Source organism: Salvia splendens, chromosome 13, assembly GCF_004379255.2.
Source record: "Salvia splendens isolate huo1 chromosome 13, SspV2, whole genome shotgun sequence".
Lineage (NCBI taxonomy): Eukaryota > Viridiplantae > Streptophyta > Magnoliopsida > Lamiales > Lamiaceae > Salvia > Salvia splendens.
This window is the reverse complement of record NC_056044.1, coordinates 27,722,661-27,746,152: the sequence shown is the minus strand read 5'-3', so window position 1 is coordinate 27,746,152 and position 23,492 is coordinate 27,722,661.

The following is a 23,492-nucleotide window of genomic DNA, read 5'->3' as shown; positions in this document are numbered from 1 at the left end:
TCAAGATTTTTCGAACCGGAACCGTCACCGAACAGCCGGTTCCGGACGGTTCGGAACCGCCGGTTAACCGGCGGTTTCACGGTTCCGGTGAGAAAACCGAGGCGGCAGCGGGGGCAGCTTTTTCAGCCGGTTTTTCAGCTAAAACAGGCGATTTTTGGACCGGAAACCGGCGGTTAACCGCGAAAACCGGCGGTTAACCGCGAAACCGGCGGTTTTCGGTTCCGGTGCGGAACACGAGGCAGACGGTTTGTTGACCGAACCGGCGGTTTGGCGGTGAAACCGGCGGTTCCGACGGTTTTCCGGCAAAACCGCCGGTTTCCCGAAATTCAAATTTTTAAAAATTTTGATTTTGAATTCAAATTCATCCATTATCCCCCATTTCATTTTTTTTTATTTACATTCCGACGACACTTGTAAATTATATTACATTGTTGTATGTTATATACTTGTATATGTATTGTAAATTGTAATGTATAGTTGTCCGTTACAACTCAAATTCAATAAAATTGATATCATTTTCACCTTATTCGTCTTATTTCAATTTAAATTATCCGTTGTCTTGTTCCAATTTATTGTATAAGTCCAAATTTCAAATTACATAGAAAAAAAAAACCGAACCGTGAAACCGCCGGTTTTCGAACTGGAACCGGAACCGTGAAATAGCCTCACGGTTCGGTTCCGGTTCCGAATTCCTATAAACCGGAACCGGCGGTTCCGAACCGGAACCGCCGGTTTTGGAACCGTGGGCAACACTACTCCCAAGGCGAAAGGGGATGCTTGCCACGCCCTTCGTGCGTCGCAACTCCCCCAAAATCCACCGATGTGAATGCTCTTAGTGGGAACTTTAGGGGGTGTTCGGTTTGCAAGATTGTATCTGGGATTAAATTTGTAGTGTGTTTGCTTCATGAGATTCAACCCACAACTTAATCCTAGATGGATAATCATGAGATAATTAGTCATAACTACCCCCTATGACTAAAATAATCTCACAACTCAATCTTAAATTGTATCTTGGTATTATTTTATCTTAGAAACTGAACACCACCTTAATGTGTAGTTTGTTTCCTAGATAAAATAGAAGCAAGATATAATCTAATACTATTAAATTGTGAGATTATTTAGTAGGATGAGGTTGGCTACAAGTCTATAACTATTTATTATAGGGTAAATTGCCTATAAAGTCACAAACTTTGGAGAAAGTTTGGTTTTTCCCACAAACTATTAAAGTTGCGCCTAAAGCCACGAACTTTATTGGATTGTGCAAATTTCCCAAACTACCCGACTTGACGACATATGTTTTTAACGGAAATATGTTGTCAGGTCGGGTATATTGGGAAATTTGCACGATCCGATAAAGTTCGTGACTTTAGGCGCAACTTTTATAGTTTATGGAAAAAACCAAACTTTTCCCAAAATTTATGACTTTTTACATAATTTTCCCTTTATTATATGACTATCCATCTAGGATTAAATCATAGGAGTAAGATTCAATCACATTAATCAAATTATACTTAATACAAATTTAATAATGAGATAGTATAATCTTGCAAACCGAAGGGATAATGTTATAAAAATAAGACCATTAGTTTGCGTGTGCATTACGAAGTGGTAATGTCAAATGTGTAATGAACTGTTGTGCAATGCACATAGTTGTATGACAAAATAACTGACACGATGTGTTATTATAACATATACTCCTAATATCAAGTTATTAACTTGATTAAGATGTTAGTGTAACATATTAATATCATGTTTAGTCAATTACGAAAGCAAAATTTAGATAAATAGATGTTAAAATATTAAAACAATATGGAGTATTAAAGAATATTAGTAAAACAATAATTTTATTGTTTTCGATTGCATCATGTTTTGATTAACAATGGGGTTCATAATTAATTGAAATACTACTTCTATTTAGAATTAGAGCACTTGACGTTGACAATTTTTAAAATTAATATTCATGGGAGAGGCTGGCTGTTCCTACCACCAATATTTTTCCATATTCCCTATCGTGGGAACTGAGAAGAAAGTAATTATCCCCAAATATACATAAATATAATTATATATTCACCACATTAAATTAAATAGAGGAACATAAGAGCATCCACAACCGTGCTCTTGCCAGCGGCACGGTTGTGGGCACGGCCCCACTTTTTCTGCCTGCTCTCTGGCAAGAGCACAACACCCACAGCTGTGCTCTTCCGCAAGGACGAGCACAATTAATTTAAAATTCAATTAAACAATAACATTTCCATAATAATAAAATTCATTAAAAAAAACCTAAATAAAATTACAAATGACAAATAAAATAAAAACGATATAATTAAAATTCTAAAAATTAAAAATTACACAATTAAAATACTAAAAATTAAAAAAAACACTACTTGTTGCCGAATTTCGCCCACATGTGGTTGATTAGGTCTTCTTGTAACTGAATGTGGGTTCGGGTATCGCGCATTGTGTGTCTTGTCTCGATCCTCTGGCCAACCGTCGTATGCTCACCTCGGCGTGGATGAGACCTCGCTGTTGAGCTTCCGGCTTCATCCTCGTCGTAGAAGTTAGCCGCCCTCGTCCCTTCATCGGCTATAATCATGTTGTGTAAGATAATACACGTGAACATGATGTCGGCGATATTATTCACGTACCACAGCCGAGCCGAGGCCTTCACTATGTTGAATCGGGCTTGAAGAACCCCGAAGGCTCTTTCGACGTCTTTCCGCGCGGACTCTTGACGCTGCGCAAAAAGAATCCGTCTCGGGTCGTGCGGGTTGTGGAGCGTCTTCACGAACGTCGACCACCTTGGGTAGATACCATCGGCGAGATAGTAACCCATGTGGTATGTATTTCCGTTGATGGTGAAGTCGATCGCCGGTGCTACACCATTCATCACATCATTGAAGAGTGGTGAAGAATAGAGCACGTTCAAGTCGTTGTTGGCTCCGGCAACGCCAAAATATGCATGCCAAATCCATAGGCGGTAGTCGGCGACCGCCTCAAGGATAAGTGTTGGGCCGCCGCCTTTGTGACCGCTTAAGTGTTGCCCCCTCCAACCATTCGGGCAATTCTTCCACCTCCAATGCATGCAGTCAATGCTGCCAAGCATTCCGGGGAAGCCATGGACTGATTCGTGAAGACGAAGCAACCGTTGGCAATCATCGGTGATGGGTGCCCGAAGGAATTCATCCCCGAAAGCTGAACGAACGCCCTCGCAAAAATTCTTTAGACAAAGGATTCTAGTGGACTCACCGATATGCAAATACTCGTCGAAGATGTCGGCCGTTTGCCCAGTAGCGAGTTGTCGGATGGCACACGCACACTTCTGCAACGGCGTGATACTTTGCCGGCCGGCTGCATCTGGACCTGTTTGGAAGAATTCAACACGTGCGGACCATGTGTTGACAATTCGCATGAACAAGCGCTTTGACATGCGAAAACGGCGCCTAAAGTAATCTGCCGGAAACCGCGGCTGGTCGGCAAAGTAGTCGGCAACGAGCCTTTCGTGGGCTCCCTCCCGGTCACGATGGATGTAGCGGCGATTTGATCTAGTTCGTTGAGGAGGAGGAGTGGGGGTATTCGCCGCGACATATGCTTCGTAAGCGGCACGATGTTGTTCGTAGTATTCTTGTTCTTCGCGCTCCGCTTCCTCCATAATATGGGTGAAATCCATTTGAGGTTTTGAGTGAGGGATGAATGTGTTGATAGTTTGTATGAGAATTATGAATGAGAGATGATTTGATGTGATAAATGGATGATGAATGTGTGTATTTATAGATGATTTTGGGGAAAAAAATAAAAAAATTCAAAAAAATTCAGAAAAAACGGAAAAAAGGCCATATTTTTTGGATTTGGAAAATATTTTTTTTATTTTTTATCATTATTTACAATTAAATATCGATTTTTAAGTAAAAAAAAAATTTGAAGGCAACGGCTATGCCGTTGCCCAATCCCGTGCCGCCACGTCAGCTGCTCGTTGGCACGGCGCTGCTCGATGCATCGAGCAGCGCCGTGCCAGCAGCGGCGGTGCTTCGCCTTGCCAGCGGTGCGGACGGCGGTGGCGACCGTCGCCACCGTTGCGCGGATGCTCTAAAGAAAGAGTAGAAATAAGTAGCTGTACAGACATAGATATAGAACAAAAGTTCTGCACAAATATACATAGAGGCTAGAGCTAGACCAAAGTCATCAAATTGCTATCAACAAACATGACAGAATATTTACTTTTGGAATCTCTTTTAATTTTGCTGACTTCTTTTAGTGTTACTGACTTCTCCAACATATATTGAATCAGTGATTAATTGGGTAGTTGGGCTTCCATTATTTTGCAATTACTAAATCAAAATGGTAATGGTGCAACAACCAATTCACACGAGTAGATACAAATTGACAGGGATACTGAGTTCCCATTGGAGCGGTGACTTAGAGCATCAGCAACTACAGATGGGTCGAGCTGTTTCATCCCATCGGAACGCCATTGCACGGGTTGCACTGCCACGGAGAGTGCCCGCCGCTCACCCTATCGGACCGACGCATCCAGCCCACATGCATTGTGCGCTGGTTGTGACTTCCACTCACCCCCAGAGTGTGCATCGTTTTATATCCGTTGGAATTTTTTTAATCAGAAAAAATTTAAAAAAAATCTTATTTCTCCAAATATTACAGTTTTTTTTTATCGTTTTTAACAAATTGTAATTTATATAGCATTTAAATTATGAAATGTCGACTGTTATCTTAATTTTATGTTTAATATAAAGATATTTTTAATATAAATGCATTTTTTAGAATTTTATTATAATATTTAATTGAAATTAAATTGGTCGAGCTAGAACAAATTAAAATAAATAAGCTACTCTCATTGTCCCATAAAAATATATACACTTTCTATTTTTTTTCGTCCTATAAAAAAATGAGTATTTTCATTTATATAAAGTTGCTTCTGCCGACAACATCTGTAGATTTTGTCACTCGTTCTTTCATTTGTTCTTTCTCATTATATATCTGATCTCATTTGCAACAACTTTCACTACCAATGTCATAGTTGCTTTTGGTAGCATCGGCAACCAAAAATACACTAAAATTATCAATATTAGTTTGAGTATTCCAATGACAAAATCTGTGATTATGAATCCGGGCCATATTGTCCAAGTTATTAAGTGTATTTTGGGGGTTTCTCCGAAATCAAAGTAGGAAAATGTATGTTTTTTCCTTCATGTTGATGTCCAAATTTTCCTTACACTATGTAGCATGCATTAAATTCAATAAAGGTAAAGGCCACCGACCCACCGACCCACCTTAAGGTGGTCTCTTTCGAACACATTAAAATAGACCGTATTTAGCAACAAAAAGTCCATTAAATTGAATGCCAACGCTATCCATATTTACCATAAAAACCCCATGCATTTATCCATAAAGAAGGAAGCAAAGAAAAAAATGTATTCATGGGAAATAAAATTTGGCTTAATGTTGGTAATCAACATTCTTAAATCTTTGGTGGATGATGGGATTTGGGATGCCTTTGGTATCTTCAAAACATGGCCTAGGTTTTCGATAGTTTGTGCTGTGTTGCTCCTCTCTCCTTTTTCTCTATTCGAATAACTCAACCTCGTATTCTGCAAGTGCGCTTCCACAGTTTTAATATGGCGGTATTCGTCTCTTTCTTCTTGGCTTTGATCCTCCCACAACGTGTGTACTGGCTCTATTTCCTACTGGCATGGCTGTCTACTTACCGATGTTTCTCACTCACAATAACCGGATTCCTTCAATCTTTGAAAAGGATTGTTACCCGGATATAATGTATATATGGATTTGGAAATGGGCGGAGTAGGAGCTCCACCACCTCAACCTCATCAAGAAGATACACACTGACACATGATTATCAATCTTATCAATGTTGTTGTTTAATATGCTACTATCACATTACCATTGCATATTACTCTACTTCGGTTTCGACTTATCACTATCTGTTGGAAAGAAATCATAGAAATAATATTATTGATTTCTAATTGATCTTATACCTTAAATAGGAGAAGATCCCAGTAATTGTATTTACCATGTGTATATTTTACCTTGCCTATAAAGGCCGTACTCCTTGAACATATTCATCAAGCAATAATAATACACCTCTTCCGATCCTAATTGTTTCTTCATGGCGTCAGAGCAGGAAGAATTTTGGCTTAGAGAATTCTTATCATAGCCTTGTTATACCCAAGTCTCGGCCAAAAGGCTAAAACCAAAACAGAAACCAATTCCTATACACAAAAATGTCAGATACAGACGAAGAAAAACCAACAGCTGAATCCTCAAAATTGAGGACAAACAAGAACGTTACCGTGACATTCAAATTGAATGGGAAAAACTACCCGTTATGGTCGCGCCTAATGAAGGTCGCGATAGAAAGCAGGAGGGGGTACTCCAACATCCACGACGAACCACTAAAACCTGGCAGCAAAGGATATCGGAATTGGGAAGAAACCGATCTGATAGTTTTCTCTTGGATCGTCGATAACATCGAAAATGATATTATCGCCGACTTTGCTCACCACCAAACATCCAAAGCTCTGTGGGATAGTCTCGCAATCAAGTTTGAGAGCAAGGCGGATCCGTATCTGGTATACGACCCGGAGGACAAAATAATTTCAATTAGACAGGGGAACCTTGACCTTGAGACATATTACCGTCGACTCCACGGATTGTGGGTCAATGTTGATCGAAGTCAAAAGCAACCCGTAACGTGTTGCGATAAGGGGATCGGGCAGTATCGGCAGCACGCGAGTGAGAAACGGCTCATCAAGTTTCTCACAGGATTGAACCAAGAATATGACCACATCCGGCGGGAGATCCTCAAACAACAGCCGTACCCCTTAGTTGAAGAGGCCTACGGATGGGTGAAGAAGGAGGTGGCTCGACAGAAAATCATGCCACCGACATCCTCTCCACCCACCAGAGACACCACTGGCGTAGGAAGCGCCGATGCATCATCGGGGGAGATAGACTACGGATTCAGAGCACAAATGGATAGTCCAAACAACCGGGGTGGAGCACAACGACCGCCACCTGCCGGAGCCACACACCAGAACGGAGGAAAGACCGACAAGAGCAAATTGTGGTGCTCCCACTGTGCGAAGAACAAACACATGAGGGACATATGTTTTTTACAGGTAGGATACCCGAAATGGTGGGATGAGAGACAAAAGGCTCGAGCTCAGGCGAAATTCACCGGCGTCGGGATTACCGAAGCAGGGCAACGACAAAATCCCCCAAATCAACACAGAGAAGGGGCGATTGGAGGCGGAAATCAGCCGACCAACACCTCCTATCCGGAACCCTCTGCTGGTGGTAGCGGCGGCGGCGAAAGTGGCGTGAGTCGAAAATTTTGTGGAGAGGACTGGAGCGGTGGAACAATCAGAATGGGGATGCGGCGGATTTACAGGAGGTCACGTGTGACATCCCTAACCTGAAAGATACATCATTTTGCATATTGACTTACTTTTATTTACATTTGCATATTTATATTGTTAGTTGTATAATAAATAATAAATATATTTTGGTACTTGAATATATATACACGTGGGGAGTGTTATATTGATAACTCAAAACTTAATTGCTAACTACAACTAAATAATAACCATTAGATATTCAAATTAAGGGCCTAGATCATTAGCCATGTAATGTCAATGCGATCAATAAAAAACGTCAATAAGGGTATTAAGGTCAATTTACAACAAATTAGTTGTAACTAACTATTGAAAAATATCCTATAACTTTAAAACGCATATAACTTTCTCGATTTAAATTATTTTTTCGCACAACATATATCAAATTAAAGATAATTTCATAAGGATTCTAACGAGATCTCACTTGCATATGTTCCGATGTCAAAATTTGAAAAAAATTTCAAAAATTTTCAATTTTTTCGTACAACAACAAATGTCAACATGATATATAAAATATGTCAATATAATACATGTAGAACGTCAATATAGACTATGTGTTAACATTCTCAAAGTATTGTGTTGACATTCTCAAAGCATTGTGTTGATATTTTCGAAACACTATATTGGCATTTTCATCCAAAACCCTAATTTGGTAGTTTTTTTTTATCTTTTTCGATTTAATTAATAAAAATTAAAATTACATGTAGCAAATTGTAGACCACAAGTTTTCTAAAATCCCATGATCTTAAATTAGTTGTAGTTAGCAATTGATCACTCCCCTATTAAACTATGTTTATATATTTATGACTAAAGTCCCAAAATGGTCCTTAACATATGGCGTTTTTTTATTTTGGTCCAAAACATTATCTTTTGAATTTTTCGGTCCCTCACATTTGAAATCGGGCCACATTTAGTCCAAAATTGGCGGAATAGTTAAAATGTGACGGAATGTGAGGGTCAACGTAATTTTAATCAATTTTGACCAGATTAAGATTTATAATTATGTTTTATTAAGGGCTAATAGCTAATTAACCTAACCTAAAACTTAAAAATTTAAAATATAAAATAATTTAAAAAATAAAACATGAAAATAGATTAGGGCTCTTTCTCTTCACAATCGACGCAGCGTCCTCCACACTTCGAACATATTAGGGTTCCTTCTCTTCTCAAAATTCGAATAGATTAGGGTTCTTTCTTCACATTGCATATATCACCACTAAACACACAACAATTTGTTACGCGAGGAGCAATAAATTCAGTAAACAAAAGACGAATTCCCAGATAAAGAAGCTCGTAAAATGAAAAATAACAAGCAAACCACAAACGCATCTAAAAACCCAGATCAATAAAACGCAATCCACGCGACAAAAACCCAGATTCTAACCGAAAAACCCAGGTCAAAAAGGGCAGGCTTGGAACTCGAAATCGAAATCAAAATCCCAACAACCATCCACGATCTACGAGTAAATCAGAAATTCAAAAAAAAGATGAGAAGCAGCGGCAGCTCACAGGTGTGGAGGCATTCGATAATCGTGGTGGCGTCGCGGAAGAGCTTATGGCAGAGAGGGCATGTTAGACGAAGAAGATGAATGAAATAGAGAGAGAATTAAAACTAGTTTTATAAATGAAAAGCAATTTATTTTATTAAATATAATTTAGCCCTTAATAAAACATAATTATAAATCTTAATCTGGTCAAAATTGATTAAAATTACATTGACCCTCACATTCCGTCACATTTTAACTATTCCGTCAATTTTGGACTAAATGTGGTCCGATTTCAAATGTGAGGGACCGAATAATTCAAAAAATAATGTTTAGGACCAAAATCAAAAAAACGTCATATGTTAAGGATCATTTTGGGACTTTAGTCTATATTTATATTTAATATATGAAATTATTTTTTCTTTTAGTAATCTTCACCTCATCACTAAATAGGTAAGTGACGCGTAGCACTAGTATTTAACTAAGAATATGCCATTTGGAGCTAAACTTTTAAATTTACATGCATGAGTCGGCAAGTGACCGACGTGAGTGTTTAAAAATTATTATTCATATTTATGCATATAAAAAATAAGGGGAGATTTTTAGGAGAGTTCAGGGGAAGAAAAAAAAAGAACGACAAGGGGAAGATAGCTTTCGGCAAATATGCGAAAACTTTTTCTATCTCAAATTCACATAAAACACTTTAGTTTTTAATCATACGTATTATTTATATATATAAGTGGAAGGTATAATTGAATACATATGTGTAGAGAATACATTTAATTATACAGTAGTTAGCTTATAGCTAATTTTGACTCTGAGTCATAAATTAAAGATTAAAGGCCAAAAGTGGTTCTAAATATATGACAATTTTACGATTTTAGTCCTGAACATTATTTTTTGAATTATTGAGTCCCGAACAAATGCAAACTGGTAGGATTTGGTCCATATTTGACGGAACCGTCTATCTTTGACAGTCAACGTTAATTAAATACCATTTCACTTCATTAAATTTTTTTCTTGATTATCTCAAAATTACCACAATGATTTATCTCATAACTTTAACTAAACTTAATTAAACAAGCCAAAACTTAGGTCGTTGTCACATTACACCTTTTCCTCCTCCTTCTTCTCCTCAGCGGCAGCGGCGCCACCAGTAGTTGGAGCAACGACTGCGACGACACCACCGCCAATATACATACAAATTCGCAGCCTTCGGCAAGGTGGAGATTTTCTCCGCGGTGATGGGGATTCCATCGTCGTGGAGGACCAAAGCAGCATAGGTGCAAGCGAGCTCTCTCGCCGAAATCTTTTCCTACGAAGACGATGATTATCGAAGATTAAGGTTTTGCAGATGGAGATGTTGTTCCTGTTTCTTTAGGGTTTAATTTGACTAGATTAGTACTTCTAATTGGGGTTTAATGAATTCGGTTTTTAGAGTTAATTCAACACTTTTTCCTATCTTATCTCCGGGAGATCGAGGGGTTTCGGATTCGTTTCATTGCAGTCGATGAGGGACGCGATTGAGGGGTTGAATGGCCGCAGCATCACCAACAACGAGGCTCAGTCTCGCGGCAGCGGTTGCAGAGGCGACGACGGTTTCCTTGGCCCTCGTCATGATGGCGGAGGCTATGGAGGCAGCAGAGGCGGCGGTGGCGGTTCTGGAGGAGACGGTGGCAGTGGATATGGCCGTCGTGAGGGCGGTGGTGGTTATGGCGGCGGCAGCCGTGGCGGTTACGGAGGTGGCCGTCGCTATTCCGAGGGAGACTGGAGAAATTAATTGTTGATGGTTATTTGAGCTGTTATTAGTGTTTGGATTGTTTCAGTGTGAGGTTCAGATCTAAGAAATGAAAGTTCGGATCTAAGAAATGAAAAAAATAAGATGAAGTGTGAGGTTAAAAAAACTAGAATTATCATTTACAAAATATTAAATATATTAATTATAAATATTAATCTAGTCAAAAACCATCTAATTGGTGCTTACTGTTAAAAATAAACGATTCTGTTAAAAATAGACCAAATCTGGTCCATTTTCATTTGTTCGGGATTCAATAATCCAAAAGATAATGTTCTGCACCAAAATCATAAAATGACTATATGTATAGGACCACTTTTTTTACTCTAAATTAAAATTGTGTTCATTATATAGCATCACGTGTTGTGGAGCGAGAAGCAGGAACAAGTTCCCGACTAGATTACTTATCGTAAAGGTGTGTATAAATCACACTTTTAATTTTACATGTTTTATGTGATTGATTGCTATGTGTTAAATTGGAATGATTATTTGAATTATATGATGTGAGACTGAAATGGTTATGTGTTATTTGATATTGATGGTGGAATATGATATGGATATGTGATTGGTGCAATAGATATGTGAGTGGTGCTTTTGATATGTTTTTATATGGCATTAGAATTACTTGAATCATGGATTAAAGAGGATATATGACAATCTTGCCATGGGTCTGATGTCAATGATAATGGAAATAGACCTACGGGTCATATGCAATGATAATGGACCTACGGGTCAAAGAAAATATGCAAATAGGGACCTTCGTGGAAAGGTCAAAATGCAAAGAGGGGCCTTCGTGGAAAGGTCAAATCAAAGAGGGGCCTTCGTGGAAAGGTCAAATAATTAGAAGGGACCTGCAGGCCGTATACAATGGAAATCCCGGGCAGATACCAAGCTTGATCTGTCACAGAATAATGAAAAGAACGGAAAGGCATATGCATATGAATATTAAATTGTTTATGATATTTATTACTTCTGATGATATATTTCGGTGAAAGAATGTGTTTGATATTTGTGTGTGAAATTAAAGGTAAGTTTATATACACTGAGTTGTGGCTCATATAAACCACTATTATTTTTCAGGAATAAGATATTAGTGAAGTTTTTGGTTGACGTGGGTCGTAGGAACTGCACGTGTTATCAGGTTCGGCGGCTGACGCGTTTTGGCAACCTTCTCCTCATCATTTTTGCATGTAAATAAATGTGTAGTATATAGAGTGGTGAGAGGGTCTCACTACAGTTTAGAATGTTTTGAAATATGTACTTGATAAATGTTGGTTTTTGAACTTATATAATATGTGTGTTTTATTTACTTGACGTGTGGATTGCTTATTTTAAATTTTGAATTTATTTTTACTATAAGTAGTTACATGGAGTTGTTTTTACTGTGGCCAACAAGGACATTTTTATAGCGAGTACCCTTCCAGACTTTATATGTGTTAGGGTTTGTATACTAGAAATCACCTTTCGAGTGATTGAATACTGTAAAACTCTAATTATTATTTTTCAATAAATGCAACAGATTATTTTTGTCGTAATGCTGTTATGTTTTACATTTAATGGATGTTTATTGCATATTTAAATGTATAAGTGAACATAACAAAGTCTAAGTCTTTGTTTTAGTAGACCGGTTGTGGGCTGCGCTCAATTTAAGGTACGCGGTCAGTCCTGAACAAAGAAAAATAAGAATTTCACAACCTAGATAGGCCTAGACTACCTATCGTGAAAGGTTGCAATATCAGTCCGATTATTTCTAAGCCTTATTGAAATATGATGACGTTGGTGTGGTATAGCACTGAATGGATCTAACAGCAAGACAAGTCTTTATGCTATCTACTGAAAGACGAGGTCTTGATAATTAATTTCTTAATCAATGTACGTTAGCATTGAGCATACGATATTGAGTATCTACTACTTTGACTTACCAAAGGTGTGGGTTTTTCATCACCCAACGATCCAGGTATATTGGGTAGTGGTGATCATTATCTGACATTGCTAGGATTGCTATTATATTGAATCGTGCGGGAGGAGAGTCTCGTTTGATACCATCCACAATAGGAGCTCGAAACAAGGTTTTATTATTCGGAACCTAGCTAGTTGGAGTTTGATAACTCTATGAATAATAAATAAGAGTTTCTTGCTAAGTTCACTCTTGGAAATTAAAATATGTTAATTAATTAAGTTCATAGCAGACATTAATTAATTAATGGATATTTCTATCTTAAGCGCGGGAAATGAATTAAACAAATAAAAGGAAACCCAGAATACTTTGTAATTTCGGATTTGGAAAGGTAGTGCAATATTACTTCTGTAGTGGCTGCTTGTAATATTTCAATATGAGCTTGTATTAAATTGTGGGTTCAATTTAATTAGTAAAAAGCTAATTGGGTGAGGCCATGTCCAAATTCTTCCTTAGATCCCTGACTGGGCCCTATATGTGACTTAATATAAATAGGAGAATAAAGGAGACAGAAAACACACTTTTTTCATAACAAAATTTCGTCCACCTCAGATTTGAGAGAGGATAGAAATTCTTCTCCTTCCGTGAGCAGATTTATGTCTTCGTTATTTAAGTCCTAGTACACTGGTGAGATTTACCCACACAAATATCAGTCTACAGTCCGGGACACCAGTCAGAAGATCCGAGGTCGAGTTCTGAAGATCTTCACGTGGAGAAGACGCAAGCCATCTTCGATTCTTAAGTGAATCAGCGAGGTAAACTGGCTAACTCCGTAGTATGCATGTTTTAGGGATTGTTTGATCTAAAGCATGATTATAATTCAAGTTATGAGCATGATACGTGAGAAAATTACGCGAATAGAATTTGTCTAAATAATCAGCTAAATAGATCAAATTCATGTGATCGGTTTTTATGCACGCTTCTGCTGCCACCCCCTTCAATATGATACCCAGCGATAGAGTAATGACTCAACCCACAGTACAAAATATACGACCGACAACATCGAATACGGGCTTTGGTTGAGGTCGTGGCAGAGGACACACTATGAGTGCTCCTATGGGTAGAGGAAGATGGCAGTCACAGGCACAAGGATCTACACCCTAGGGACATGCTCGTGTGTTTGCTATAACCCATGAAGAGGCATCTAGAGCACCCGAGGTCATTACTGGTACACTTTACTTATATGAAACTATCGTATATGTATTGATAGATCCAGGATCAACTCATTCGTTTATATCACATGCCATAGCATCGCATATGCAAAAAGAATCTGAACCTCTAGAACGTAGCTTAAGTGTACACACACCTTTGGGTGAAGTTATTTCAGTATATACAGTTTATCGAGATTGTATGGTGCGAGTTAATTCAGTAGAATTGCCTGCAGATTTGATTCTCTTGTTCATACATGAGTTTGATATCATCCTGAGTATGGATTGGTTGTCACTCCATCGAGCTAGGGTAGATTGTTATGCTAAGGAAGTTGTGATAGAATCTCCGGGACGGGATCGAGTGATATTCTACGGTAATCGACAAATTGTTCCAACTTGTCTCATATCAGCTACATTGGCTTTTCGATTGATACGAGGTGGATGTGAGGCATACCTAGCCCATGTTGTAGAGTGTACTACAATTCCCGATAAAGTAAAAGACATTCTTGTCGTTAAAGATTTTCCTAATGTTTTTCCTGAAAAGTTACCAGGATTGCCACTTGATAGAGAAACAGAGTTTGCTATTGAGTTACTACTGGGTACCTCATCTATTTCAATTCTTCCTTATCGAATGTCTCTATTAGAGTTGCAAGCATTGAAGAAGCAGTTACAAGAATTGTTAGATAAGCGATTTGTACGACCCAGTGTTTCACCTTGGGGTGCACCAGTATTATTTGTGAAGAAGAAAGATGGTACATTGCGACTTTGTATAGACTATCAAAAATTGAATCAAGTCACGGTGAAGAATAAATATCTATTACCAAGAATAGAAGACTTGTTTGATCAACTTCATGGTGCACAAGTGTTTTAAAAAATAGACCTCCGATTAGGATACCATCAGTTGAAGATAGCTAAAGAAGATATTCCAAAGTCAGCTTTTTGGACACGATATGGTCATTATAAATTTTTGGTTATGCCTTTCGGACTAACAAATGCACCTGCAACTTTCATGGCACTAATGAACAAAGTATTTCAACCATTTCTCAATGAGATGGATGAGTTTCGAATGGAAGCCTATGATAGCTCATCGACTTACAAAGAAATGATCAAAGCTTACCATGATAGGATGATTAGTCCGCGGGAGCTCACCTTGGGGGATGTGGTTTTGTTGCACAATTCGAGACTTTCTTTTTTCCCCAAAAAGTTAAAGTCCAAATGGACCGGTCCTTACATGATCAAGAAGATATATGATAGTGGGACGGTTGAGTTGCTAGCTCCGGATGGGACATTGTTTCAAGCTAATGGCCACCGTGTGAAGAAATATTATAGCTCGGACAAGGTGATGGAGGAGGAAGTAGAACTACAAGAACCACACAAGGAGTAAAAGGGGTAAAGTCAAGCTAATGACTATAAACGAGCGCTTGTTGGGAGGCAACCCAACCATTTATTACAATTTTTGCTTAAGTTTTTTAGTACTTTTTTATTTGTGTTTAATTTTCATATTTTTTAAAAAATTTTGCAGGTTCTGACCTTCGCCGGCGACCACTACAGAGGCGGAAGCGGGCCGCCGGCCATATTCTGGAAACGTTCTGACTTACAGCTGCGACCGCCGGACAGCCCCCAGCGACCGCCGCCGAATTGCAGTTTCCAGCGTGATTTTTTCAATTTTTTTTTATTTTCGCATGTCCAACCTCTACGCAGAATTTTTCAAGGTATGTTTTCTTTTTAGTAGTTTACTCATGTTCCTACCGACTCTACAAACTTATTGTACACTTTGTTGTAAATAAGTTTGGGGGTGAAGTGGTGGACCGTGAGTTTAGGTTTTTAGTTTAAGTTTTTGCTTTAAAAAACCCGAAGGTAAATCCATGTCATGAACATAACATGAAGAACTTAGAAACACGCATGTTTAGGGACACATTAGACAGAGTTGCCAATGATATTTAATTCCATCCATGTTTAAGTAAGGCTTGACGTCTTGATATGGTGGTTTGGTGAAAAGGTGCATAATTAGTGAATTGCTTGTTCGCCTTGAATCATGCTTATACCTTGTAAGATTTGAGCCTAATTTCTTTCATGTGTGATTTATCTGCATGCATGCATATGTTTCTAGAACTTGCTCCTAGTCTGCCTAAGTTTACATAGTGTTTAAGCTGATTTAGGAGGATGTTGGCCATTTTTTTATTAGCTACTTTTATTCTCAAATTTCGACCCTCTCAAAATTTTCCCTTTGGAGCCAATTTTGAACCTTTAAGCCTATTCTTTGAAAGCCAAAATAAATGGGGATAATTCCTTGGGTTAGTATAGTTGTTATTATCTTTTGTAAAGGAATTGGAGAGATAAGGAGGAAGATATAAAAAGTAGTGTGCTTATTGTAGAAAAGTGCAAATTGTGAAATAGAAAAATTCAAAATATGTACTTGATCTAGAAAGGATGTTTATGAGAAGAAAAGAAAGAGAAAAAAAAAAAGAAAAGAAAGGCTGTGAAGAGAAGAAAAGAAAAGAAAAATTAAAGGATTGGAAAAGTGAGTTGAAGGAGAAAAATAAAGTGTTTAAAGTGTCTTGGGTTTTTAGAAAAATGGAGCCATTTTTACTCTACTTGGGATATTTTTATTTTTGAATCACTTTTTAGCCAAATATTCCTCACCTACCAAAGAGCCTACATTACAACAAAAAAATAAAGACCTTTCAGACTTTTGATGCTTAATCACATCTAGTAGAGGAGGGATTAGACTTTGAGCAAGCCTATGGTAAACTTTGCATGATGCATGATTTGAGTGCTATACACTTTGCCATATACACTTTGAGAGTGAGAGATAAATCACTTCTCATCTTTGGAAGTTTTCCGCATGTGAGTGCATGAATTCAAGGTGTTCTACGAGTTAGTTGTCATACCTCAACCCCTATGACGTATACTCTTATAATAAATAAATCCCTTATCATAAAAGCAATTAATGCACGTATATAATTCATAGGACGCACATATCATATAATTTTAAAATTCAACATATATCAAGTACATATTTCAAAACGTTTTACACAGAAGTGGAACCCTCTCATCACTCTATATACTATACATTTATCTACATGCAAAAAGATGAGGAGAAGAAGGTTGCCAATATGCGTCAGCCGCCGAACCTGATAACGCGTGGAGTTCCTATGACCCACGTCAGTCAAAACTTTACTGCTATCTTATTCCTGAAAAATTTAGTGGTTTATATGAGCCACAACTCAGTATATACAAATTTCCACCTTTAATCTCACATGATACAAACATCAAGTATATTCTTTTATCAATACATATAATAAGAAACAATATATAACATAATTTAAAAACAAACCATTTCATATTCGTATGCATATGCCACTCTATTCAGTTTATTATTATGTAACAGTCAAGCCTGGTATCTGCCCGGGATTTCCAATATGATTGACCCGTAGGTCCCATTATGATTTGACCCAAAGGTCCCACTATGATTTGACCCGAAGGTCCCAATATGTTTGACCCGAAGGTCCCAATATGATTGACCCGAAGGTCCCAATGTGATTTGACCCGAAGGTCCCACTGCGATTTCAGATCCAGGGCAAAACCGTCACAGATCCTCTTTAATCCAATGATTCACATAATCGGTATCATGAACACATCATTTGCACCAATAACATATCCATATCATATTCCATCAAATTATCCAATATATCTAAACAAACATGTCCATTTCAGCAATCAAATATTCATATCATATTCGACCATCAAAATCAAATAATTCATAATCATATCAATTTCACACCATATAATCCAATAATTCACTCTCATTCAACATATAACAATCAACAGTATAACACCTGTAAAACTAAAAGTGTGATTTATACACACCTGATTAAGATAGATAATCTGATCGAGTACTCATTCGTGTTTCTCACTCATGCCTTGCTCCTATATAACACAAACATTTAAATAAGTATACCTACCAACGCATTTTCTTTCTTCCTCAATATGTTTAGATAGTTATTAGATATATACCGTTTATTGTATAATGATAATCGGGCTTTAGCTTATGATATCAACTATATTTATATTGCAAATGCTCAACTAGGGGCTAGAAGAATTTAAGAGCAGATCCTCTTAGGACCCAGTCACACTAAACATCAATCTTAATCTACAATCAGCAAATCCAATATGGATAGAGTTATTCTCACTAAGCATTTCTCCTGAATAAATTCATCTTTACACATGGAAGAAAAATTATAGTATGTCTACTATCTCATTGTGATGCAGACACACTATCTACCTAAAAGATAATTCCTAGTTCCATTTGATAGCATGTCGGTTTATTAAATTCTACTTTTATGCTTTATCCAAAAATTTTGCTTTAGACCTAACAGTAACATTAATATGCTTAGTAAATTTAAGTTAAAGGATATTCCACACATTACATAGTTCTAGGGTGCTCATATTCAAGATGATAGCCTAAAACTTAATATTTGAATATGGAATCCAAATTAAATATATTAGAAGCGAGTTTCGACATGTGAACGGACTTTTAATTTGAAAAAAAAATACTTTTTCTTTAGTTTTAACTGGTTAAACATTATATCTTAAGATTAGAAACTTAAAAAAATAAATATACTAGAATGAAATTGAAATTAATTCGTGTACAATAGCTATTTTAAATTCAATTTGTATCTTAAGCTTACCTCTAAGACTCACTAAATAATTGTACAAGAGCTCTCTTCATCTTTCTCGACTATCTTCTCTATACTCTTCATTCTTTTTCTTTTCTTTTGCATAAATATGTACAATCATATATCAAGGTTCACGTCGGTCACTTGCCGACTTATGGCTATTAATTAAAATATGAGCAATCCAAATGGCATGTATATAGTTAATCCTAGTGATACGTGTCACATTAGGAGATTGTACATATTTAGTTTTATGCCTATGTGCATAAGGATATATATATATATATATATATATATATATATATATGGGTATATATATATATATATATATATATGGGAGCGTTATTCTCCTTTTCACATTTTAGATTCTTTTTCCTTCTTAATATTACGCATTAGATCTAAGGCATCAACGGATCAGATTGATTCTATAAAACTGGTTCCGTGTTGCATTATAGAAGGTGATTGTATGCATTACAGGGTTATTATTGACATTTGACGGAAAAGTAACTGCCACATTTTGGTATCTCCGAATAATGCACCACATGGTCACGAGTAATGCATATAATTGACTATATAATGCACAATATGTGAACTGCAATGCATACAAATAAGATGTACCATGTTATGATGTTTGGACACACGTTTCTTGTTTCCCCTAAGGGTTTAATAAGCTTAGGGGCTAGGGTATAGTACGTAGACACGTATGTAATCTTCACATGGTAACGAGTAATGGATATAATTGACTATATAATGCACAATTTGTGAACTGCAATGCATACGAACAAGATGTGCTGTGTTATGATGTTTGACACACGTTTCTTGTTTCCCCTAAGGGTTTAATAAGCTTAGGGGCTAGGGTATAGTACGTACACATTAATAACAAATTATAAAACGATACGAATAATTCACCAAATTGTCACGAGTAATGGATGTTATTAACTATATAATGCACAATATGTGAACTGCAATGCATACGAATAAGATGTACCATGTTATGATGTTTGACACACGTTTCTTGTTTCCCCTAAGGGTTTAATAAGCTTAGGGGCTAGAGTATAGTACGTAGACATTACTAACAAATTGTTGTTATTGGAATATACGTATGTGCATTATTTGGTTTAGGTAGTGCATTATATAGTTGTTAATTGTCATTATCTCAGTATATTATGCATTATTAGAGGTATTGTGTATATGGGTTAATCAACGGATTGAAGATTACATACGTGCATTTAGTAATGTCTACGTACTATACCCTAGCCCCTAAGCTTATTAAACCCTTAGGGGAAACAAGAAACGTGTGTCAAACATCATAACATGGTACATCTTATTCGTATGCATTGCAGTTCACATATTGTGCATTATATAGTTAATAACATCCATTACTCGTGACAATTTGGTGAATTATTCGTATCGTTTTATAATTTGTTATTAATGCGTACATACTATACCCTAGCCCCTAAGCTTATTAAACCCTTAGGGGGAAACAAGAAACGTGTGTCAAACATCATAACACAGCACATCTTGTTCGTATGCATTGCAGTTCACAAATTGTGCATTATATAGTCAAATATATCCATTACTTGTTACCATGTGAAGATTACATATATGTCTACGTACTATACCCTAGCCCCTAAGCTTATTAAACCCTTAGGGGAAACAAGAAACGTGTGTCAAACATCATAACACAACACATCTTGTTCGTATGCATTGCAGTTCACATATTGTGCATTATATAGACAATTATATGCATTACACGTGACCATGTGGTGCATTATTCGTAGCGGTTTCCAGCCATTATTAGATTACTATTGTACCCTCATAATGCACACAATAGGACAAATAATGCAACACGGGATTAATTACCCAATGTTGATCTTGACCGTCCATTTCTCTAATCTAATGGCTGATATTAAGAAGGAAAAAGGAGGAAATATAGGAAAAGGAAATGAATACATCCCTATATATATATATATATATATATATATATATATATATATATATATTAATGTAACAAAATACTTAAATACTTCCATAATTCCATGCACTCATTTACGTTAGTACACATGCACACACTATTACACACATACATGCATTTAGAATAATTATTTAGTTTTTAAAGCAATATTACATAATATACCTAATTGATTGTATTACTATATATATTTTTATTTTCAAGAATCATAACCTAAAAGCTTACTATCTATGATATCCGCTTAATATTCCATGACACTATAATTAAATAAATATGTTAATATGCAAAATGATGCATGTTTCGGGTTAGAGATGTCACATTAGTAATGAAAGTGCACTAATAAACCTTGCTTGATTTGATTGCGTTAATTCATGCTTAATCTACTTATTCCATACTTTGAGGCAATTACGACGTCTAGTCATTGTGCATTCCGTGCGTCTATTCTTGTGTATTTTATGTTTTGTTCGATGACAAATAAAAATGTAAGTTTGGGGGAGTTGATACGCCCGGATTTTGCACGATTTAAGGCCATTATTTGGTCCGTTTTGAATGTCAAAGTTGCATAACATAACATGTCCATTATTTGCGTATTTTATATATTTTGGTATTTTGACATGTTTTTGGGAAATGTGCATATTTGAGCCTAAAAAGGGAGTCAAAACGCGAAGTAGGAAATCTGGAGTTTCGTGGAGCAACCAGCGACCGCCGCAACACTGCCGGCGAACCGCCATATCTGTAGCGGTCCGTTTCGGAAAATTGGTGCATAGAATGAAGACACACCCAGCGACCGCCGGGCAATGCGTGGCGAATGCCACCTAAGAGTCAGAAGCTTCGGATCAATGCATGGCGACCGCTGGCCAAGGTGTGGCAATCCGCCACAAAAGAGTGGCGAGCAAATTTGCCCTAATTTTCTCTCCAAGATTTTCCATATTTTGCAACCATTTTCCTTATTTGAGAAGGGTGATTTTTCTCCTATAAATACCCCCTCAAGCTTCATCATTAGGGATCCTCTTTTTGCAACATATTTTCTAGAGATTAAAAGTTAGAGTACTTCATTGTGCAGGGAGTTGGTGAAGGATTCAAGAATATCAAAGCTACAAGGATTCAACCTTTGGGTTTTATTTGCTTTAGTTTTATGTTCCAATTGTTTTCCCTCCAATCTATGGCTTTAGATTATTCTATCATGTGTAACTAAATTCATAGGATTCTAGGGATGTGTTAGTAACGACTTTGGTTATACAATTCCTTTTCTATTTAATATCCGTTTGTTCTTACTTTGTTTCTTCCTTAAGTTGTTGGATAATGCTTCACGTTTGAGTGACACATTCTGTGATGAATTAATATAACTTGCTACATAATCGTGAGAGAAGGTTGGCGAGTTAGATCCACTTAATAGACACTACAATTAGCTTCCTTTAAAACGACACTGTTAATTGAGAGTGAGGATTTTTCAAGGGTCTTAGGAGCTTTTAGGAGTTACGTATTTAGGATTGACAGCCCTAATGTTTGTAACCAACGTTTGCATCGCATGAGCATAAACTAGGTGACTCGTTCGATCAAAGTAAGAACTGTGCTAAGGTATTGTAGTTGGAATTTTTATAACCATAACTGTGAACGCACATCCCTGGAATTCCCTTATCTCTATTCTTTTATCTCTGTGATTTATCTGCAATTAGTTATTTATTGCTTTCAAACTTTTCGTTGTTTTCAAAAATCCAAAATCTTTCGGTTTTCTAAATAGTAATCGAGTTTTAGTAGAAGATAGCCAGTTTGTGTCTGTTTTCCCTGTGATCGATATTTGGTACTAACCTTTAGCTATGCTATTCCTACTCTGTATACTTGTAGGTATTTATAGTGCTAATAAAAAGTGCATCACAACACCATGTCTGAATTTTTTAGAGAAAAAAGTCTTGTTCACCAAACTTCTTATGCCTATACACCTGAACAAAATGAGGTGGCTAAAAGAAAAAACAGAACCATATTAGAAGTTACATGTGCCCTCATGATTGAATCCAAAGTCCCTACCTTCCTTTGGCCCGAAGCTATAGCAACCTCCGTCTACCTTATAAACAGATTACCCACAAAAATCCTAAACAAGAAAACTCCCATCGACATCCTTTCCAAACAAGCCAAAATACCCGAATCTCTTAGCATGTCACCAAAAGTCTTTGGTTGTACGGTCTATGTCCAATTCCTAAACACGAGATGACCAAACTTTCACCTTGTGCAACTAAATGTGTCTTTGTGGGGTATGGGATAAACCAAAAGGGTTACAGATGCTATGATCCAAACACTGAGAAAATTGTTACCACCATAAATTGTAACTTTTTGGAAACCAAATTCTTTTACCCTCACCACCTAATTAGTCAGGAGGAGCAAAATCCTAAAATAATTATGGGGACTGTCTAAGTTGGTTTGTGCTACCTCCAATCCCTTTGATTGAGGCTCAAACAGAGACAATTGTCACTGCCGCCGAACATGCCCCTCCGCAAGAGTCTCCTCAACCATCGCCCCCGATCTTCCTCAACCAATATCTGAGGTAAACCCTGAATCTGAATCTGAGGAGAATACTACAATTATTACTAACAGTCTAGAAGTCGAGGATAACACAGTAGACAGTGACACTGGGAGGTATATTCTTCCATATAGAAGCACTCGAGGTATTCCCGCGAAAAGGTATTCTCCCGAGAAGATCGGTGCGAAAAGCAGATATGGAGTGGTAAATTTTGTGCAAGGAAATCTGACCAAAATGGCACAAGCCTTTGCAGCAACACTGTATGAAGAAGAGATTCCACAGACTGCTGAGCATGCAATGAAACAGAAGCATTGGAGAGAGGCCATGCTCGTAGAGATCAGAGCATTGATGAATAATAATACATGGGTTAAGGGAAAATTGCCAAAAGGAGTCAAGGCCGTTGGATGTAGATGGGTGTTCACAATCAAACGAAGACCATATGGTTCGATTGAAAGATACAAGGCACGACTCGTGGCAAAAGGGTATACTCAGACATATGGAGTTGATTATGCTGAAAC